The following is a 6,864-nucleotide window of genomic DNA, read 5'->3' on the forward strand; positions in this document are numbered from 1 at the left end:
ATAGTTGACATTGTTTTAGAAAAGCCAAACTTAGAGGTATCGAACTGCAATATTAGTGGTCTGTATAAGAATGTCATGTATTGACTGTTCATAGGAGCTAAGTTCTTAGTTCTTGGAGAACTCATTCTGGGAGACTTTATTCCGCCAGTATTATTTTGACTTCATTCTTTTTCCAAGTCATCCATCCAATCTCAACAGTCCATCTTATATTTCCAACTCCTCAAGTTCCAAATCCTCGATCCATACCCGTAATACTATATCTCGTTCCTCTGATCACTACATTCCCTCACATCGTACTTCATCCTTCGACATATCCTTTTTAATACGCGCTACCTCTCTCTGGAACTCCTTACCTTCATCTATTCTACTCTTTAAATCCCTACTGTTCAATTATCTTCTTTCTATCCAGCTTCCTCCGAAATAATAATTGAATGCATTTATTTCCTTAATTTTAATTCTTATTTTTGTAAATACTTGCTTATTTTTTCTACACAAAAATCTAAAATACAGGCCAAACCATTAGGGTCTCCAATTGTACCTGTATTTATTCTAAGGGTTCAATAGTCCCAGGATAATAAATTTATTTTCTATTCTATATATCTCGGTGCAACCGTCATATTGGACTCAAGCTTCTGCTAACATCCCGGTATCTCGAATGTTCCTACTTCGGTTAAGTTTATAATTCGGTTTGATTCATACTTACATTATTCGTCTGAGTAGCTGAAACATTGTCTGTAGAGGCTCTTTAAATGACTGTATCAGAACTTATCTTCATAAACTAATTTTTACTTCAAGTGTCTTCACTAAAAAGTTTCCAAAATTTATCACTTTCGTTAAAGATCGACTTAACAAACAGAGCAATACTCAGTTAGAACTTGGTGAGCGATAGATGGCTTAATCGCCATCGTTTTGTCTTTTTGGTACCCTGCTACATGCTCTATTGATTTGTACTCATCGTATATAAAACCAGAAAATAAAGGGGTTAAAACTAAATGCCCAGAGAGGAAAGCGTTTGGGGGAAGAGGTAGCTGTTCAATGATGCAGATAGGGAGCGCTACGATTTTGGAGCCGGGCGTGATGTTTGAGCAAGCCCTAAACCCCTTCCATTCTAGAATAAAACACCACCGTGGGATGTGTTAATAGGGACACAAAAACCAGGCCGGTAAAACAAACACTGGCTGGTAACAACCAGAGAAGTTGATAAAAGTAGATGTCAACTGGCAATATTTATCAGCTGAGAGTAGGTTCTCATGTAACCTGGTGGAGAAAGAGCGCGCATTGCTGCAGTCGTTTCTATGTTTTTACATTCGTCCATTTTAATTGCATTATAGAAAAGGAAGTGTAGTGTGTTTTAAAAGTGTCACTGTGTTTGGGTATCAGTGCTCTGTTTGTGTATGGGGGGGGGGGGGCTTGTGATGGTTGGGCTGGCTATACTGTGCATGGAGGCGGCCATAAACTGCCCCCCGTGTGAGTCTGTAGGGTAGTCTGACATTCTCTGTTAAATATATTTACTAGTTGACTTACCGCTCATCAAACTTGGAAAACAGTAGTGTTACCTTTCCCAAATATAACTTCTGGCAGTCAACTTTCGGCTTTACAGGACTCACCGCCCAGCACATTAGTATTAAATAAAGACAATTGGTACAAAGAGGCATTCTTCTCGCCTCTTGATAAATTACAATTGTTAAGTTTTCATCTCTTTACACTTTAGTTCCTGTTACCCTATTAAGGAGGAGAAGTCATTGAATTTTCACCGGGAATATCCTATAGAGTTCCTTGAGCTAAAAAAAAAAAATAGTGTTTTTTTTTTTTACAAAAAGTTCTGAGTAGAGTCTCTCTAAAGTGTCATGTTTGTGTAATTTACGTTCCCAAGTCAAATACTGCTAAGGAGATGAGTAGCTTAAATCAAGTCTCAAGCTAATTCCTCTTCCAGAAATACTTCTTAACCTAATGCAATGTTTACTTTTTTAGATTTTCTCTAAACAGAACAGTGTTTGAGGAGGTTTTAGAATAGGCTTCTTTTAAGAGTTGCATTTCAATGCAATGGACAGTTTAAAAATAGTGGAATTTTGATAAGAATTACATATTACATTAAAAAAATTGAGTTATAACCTTGAGAATAGCAGCGAGAGAAAGTCAGGTGAGTGTTCTTTACATCAGATTTGGTTCCAGTTTACGTTTACTTATTAGTCTAAAGCTTTTTCTTCTAGTACTATTTTTTCAATTCTACCGACGATCCACCCTGTTTATTTATTACGTATTAGATTCAAGGCTCGACGGGATAGCTTGGATTTGAATCATTTTCATTGATCAGTCGTTTCAATAGAGAACTTTTATGCTTATGCTGGCTCTAAATAACTATCTCTTCACTCAGAAGTTTCGTCGAATGTAGTTTGGCCCTAACGTAGATGGCAGATTCCTAGGATTTTTACTAGTTTAGTCTCCATCACCCTTACGTGACAATACTGTTGTTTGAAATTACAAAAAAAAGTATAATTTTATGGTAATGATTGTTTTTTTTAAATAATGCGTTATCTTGCCCTGACTAATAAATTGTCCATAAAATTATAGTAACAAAAAAGTATCATTTCCTAATTATGTTTTTTTTTTTTAATAGTGCGTTTATGTTTGTTGTGATCAATCATTTTATTTTCTACATAAACCATCTTTCTATTAAAAAAATAAAATAGTTAATAATAATTTAACTCATATTCATCTGTAGCTTAATTTTATGTAAATGTCATGGTTGTTAGATCAATAAATAATTAAAACATTCTATTAATGATTCCCTGGTAATGAGATAATTAGAGCAGACATGTGGCAACTCTATTAAATGTGGTAGACCTCATCTTCAATTGGGTTAATTTACAACAGCTAATGATAATTAATACTGTTGTAGATTCAGGAACATCTGACACTAGCTCTCTATTTTCACACCTACTACACTTAGTTACTATATTCTCTTAACTTATTGTATGTTCTGTTCAACTACAGTTTTGAACCACAGAGTCTTTGGAAATGTTCTAAATTTCACACTTTTTCAGATTAAAAAATAAACTGAAATGTGAAAGAAATGAAAGATGATTCCATTTATTGTTTTGACAGATACAATAAATGTTGTGAAATACATGAACTGAAGTGTGATAATTGAACTATGAATGTTTTGGGTAAAATGGAAATAGGAGAGTGTGGTAATATTGGGTGTGTTTGTGTGAGCCGAGACATTGGCGGTGTTAGGGGAGCGGCTAATGAGGAACCCTATATATTATATGAAGTACTGACAAGTTTTGGGGCTATAGGCGCACATGACCTGTCAAGTGTAATTACCATCTCCTCAGTGTACTCTCACAACAGACAAAACTTTACAATGAAATTAATTCCAGCCTGCTTATGTGTTTGTGTGTGTGTGTGTGTAGCAGTTGGTGTAGAGTGCATCCAGCAGCATCTCCTTACTGCTTATATACTGAATGTTATATAAGTGCACCACCATTCTCCACTCTAAAGCATCTTCTTGATCTCTTCTTAGATGGTTTGCAGTGAGGGTGTAATACCCAACTTCTCTTCTCTAGCTTCCCTTGGGAACGCTACTCTCCTTCTCTTTAGCACTCCCATCCAGAGTCTTTACCACCAATTTTAATTATAGCCCTTAATTAAAACCGCTCTAAAAAATTATTACCACATCATTGTTTAATATAAGCGTGGGCGTCGTTGCTTGCTCAGCCATTCATTCTCACGTAATAATGGAAAATGGGAGTTGGGAAAATGAAACAAAACTGGTGTTTAGCAGTCATACGACTTTCTTTCCTCCAAATTTTCAAGGTTCTAAGAAGTTAAAACTTTTTCCCTTCAATTTTGGAACTTCTATTTAATGTTAATTGACTTTAAAAAACTTAACACGTTCACTGCAGTCGCACAATGCTTTTAATCTATTAATGCTATTCAGGTTATAAGACCGTCCATTACAATGAAATAGAATTTTTAAGGAAAAACTGATCCTACTTCTTGTGAAAGTGGTAAAGAAAAATATTTATATTTTTTCTAGAGGTTTGCCCTTACATTAAAGTATGTAACAGTAAAATGTTTGGTGACTTATTGAATGATTTCAAACTTATAATAATATGTCCACGTTATGTAGTAGAAAGGAAACGAATGTTTGACGACATATACAGGTATTTAGATGCACCATTTCGCTACGAAGACATAATATTCTCCAACAACATCTATATGCTTAAATCTATAGCAGAGCTAGCAATGAAATATGAATGTATTTAAAAGTTATAGCCGATTAGAATGAATGGAAGAAAAAGATTAGAGAAGGATTACGTGATTTTAATTTCGGTTAAGCTATAAGGATGGCAGGAATGTAGAGTACTGATCCATCCATTAGCTGTAGTTTATTTAAATAGTTGTATGTAGTAGAGGGAAGAATGTGTGAAGCGAATGTATTTATAAGTAAGAATGGAGAGTGAGTAATATTCTTGTGATAAGCACCTAGACGATGCTGGCTGTATTTCGTTTTTCTTCTTAAAGTAAAAAATAAGAAAAAGAAAAGTATAATAAACGCTTTGCCCTTAGTGAAAATGTTTAAAGAAAAAGCCATAGACCTACAAGTGACTATGATTAAACCAATTTTTAAGAAAATCTTACAGAATTTTTTTTAGAAATAATTTTAGTGGGAGCTGGCAAGGCAAACTTCTTGGAAAATGAATTTGAGAGTATCAAATGCAAAGATTGGGACATGATGCTGCGAATTATTTATTTTTAGGAAGTTTGAGAAAATAGAAAGCGCCCAGCATATTATATTCTTTTTATAAGCAAGTAATACATAAAAATATAAAGGAGAAATATTGATAAGAAGAATGTGATATCCCTTTTATCATTCAGTTGCATTAATCATTCAGCTTGGCCTACAAAAATGATGGTATTGAAATCTCAGATTCGGAACATTTGCTACCAAGTAAAGAGGGAAAAAAGGAGTCGAAGATGTAAAGCTATAGGGCTCCTGAATCTGTACATAATTCATAGCATGAAGAATATATATATATATATATATATATATATATATATATATATATATATATATATATACGGTACAGGTAGGGATGTAAAAGAGAAACATGCTGCTTGTAAAATGCATGGCAAGTCTTTTTATATTCCCCAAAGGGGCCTCCACATTGAGAGCGGCTCGCTGGCTGGTAGAGAGGGCAACTTAATGGTCAAAATATGGCTGGATATGGAAGTGAAAAAAAATGAGGGGGTTCCAGGAGCTGGAGGCGTGCAAAGATGATGGATTTATGTTGCGACGGTCAACACTTCCAAGATTGCTTCCCTTTTTTGTTTTGTTTATATCGCTGGATGTAATTCTGAAAAATACATTTCGGAATAGCTGCCCCTGATGTACTCATAAATATGAATTGGCGAGCCGAATACTCTATTGGTTAGTTGTTTGTCCATAGGTGTGTGTGTAGGACCAAGAAGCTTTGTTATTCTCTTTCTCTTACTGTAACAAACAAGAAGACGTGTCACTCCTTCAACATAATATTAGACCTAAAACGGTACATCACACTGTAACAGAAATTTAGAAAATAATGAATAACCACCTCCCATCCAGGAAATGATCCTTAATTCAATTTTTCTCGAAAACGCTTTAAATAAAAGTTGTGAGAAAGTTTAAGGGAAAATCCTTGGAACCGAGGAAGGATTATAGGGAAGCAAGCTGACGTAGAGCGTAGAAAAAGAAAGTAACAGCCAGCGGAAATAGAGATGATTATTGTGAAAAGTTAATGGACCACGATTACAAGATGACTATTGTGAGAATGCTTTAGGCAAAACACTTGACCAGTAAGAGAGAAGCAAAATCTCTGACGCACGTAAAATGTCGACTAAGGGTAGACAAAAAAAGAAGAAGAAGAAAGCAAAACAATTTGTCTGAACAAACAAGAGGGGTCTAAACGAAGAAAGAACGCCTCCGCCTTTTGCGGGCTGGGATGCTAAAATCTTTTGTCACCGCCGGTAGTAAGTACGAGCAAACATCACTCTTTGGGAAATGGTCGGAAGAACTAACACTGTCCACATAAAATATTTATACGAGGTATTCTGCTCCTTAAATTGTACAGTTGCCTGCCTTGCCTTGGAGTGTGTGTAGTTGCGTTATAAATATTGTAACAGTTTGCATCTGTTGGAACCACAGCTCTAGGATATGTTTTGAAAATGTATAATAAATCTTTTATTATAATATTACTCTTCATAAAATATCATGGCGGAACAAGTATTAAGAAATTCTTTCAGTACAATCTCATAGACCATATTATCTTAACTAAATGCTGTTTTTAGCCTACCTAATTACCACTTCTCTCACACTCATACCCTCATGTTCTCTTGCAGATTTTCATTCGGGATAAATGTTTTGTGATCTTTCGAACAGAAACATTTTTTACCAACTGATCTGTTCTTCATTATCAACGGCGTTTTAGAGAACACCAAAAAGATGTACCCACATAAAAACATTAAAATTGTAATTGATATTTCATTTTCACTAGTCCACCCACGTTGTTGAAGCATTCCGCTAAAAGAACAAAAAGCTCGTGAGTTTTACAAAATAAAATTGCTCACAATTCGTTCTGTGTTCTTTTTTACGTAACTTATTTGTAACGATTTACTGAAACGTTGGTGAGATGAAACAGAATTTGTATTTGAATATATTGATTGACCGCACACCTCAATATTCTCAAAATCGGCAATTTTTATGTGCCTTGTGGGAGATAATTAGTCGCCCACAGTAAATGTTTTGCCTAATTTCTCTACAAAATAATCCTAGGCAGCCGTAATGATGTCGTAAAAAAATAATGTAATTGTTAATTTAAT

Source organism: Rhodnius prolixus, unplaced genomic scaffold (assembly GCF_049639745.1).
Source record: "Rhodnius prolixus isolate KJV_2025 unplaced genomic scaffold, Rpr scaffold_8, whole genome shotgun sequence".
Classification (NCBI taxonomy): Eukaryota; Metazoa; Arthropoda; class Insecta; order Hemiptera; family Reduviidae; genus Rhodnius; species Rhodnius prolixus.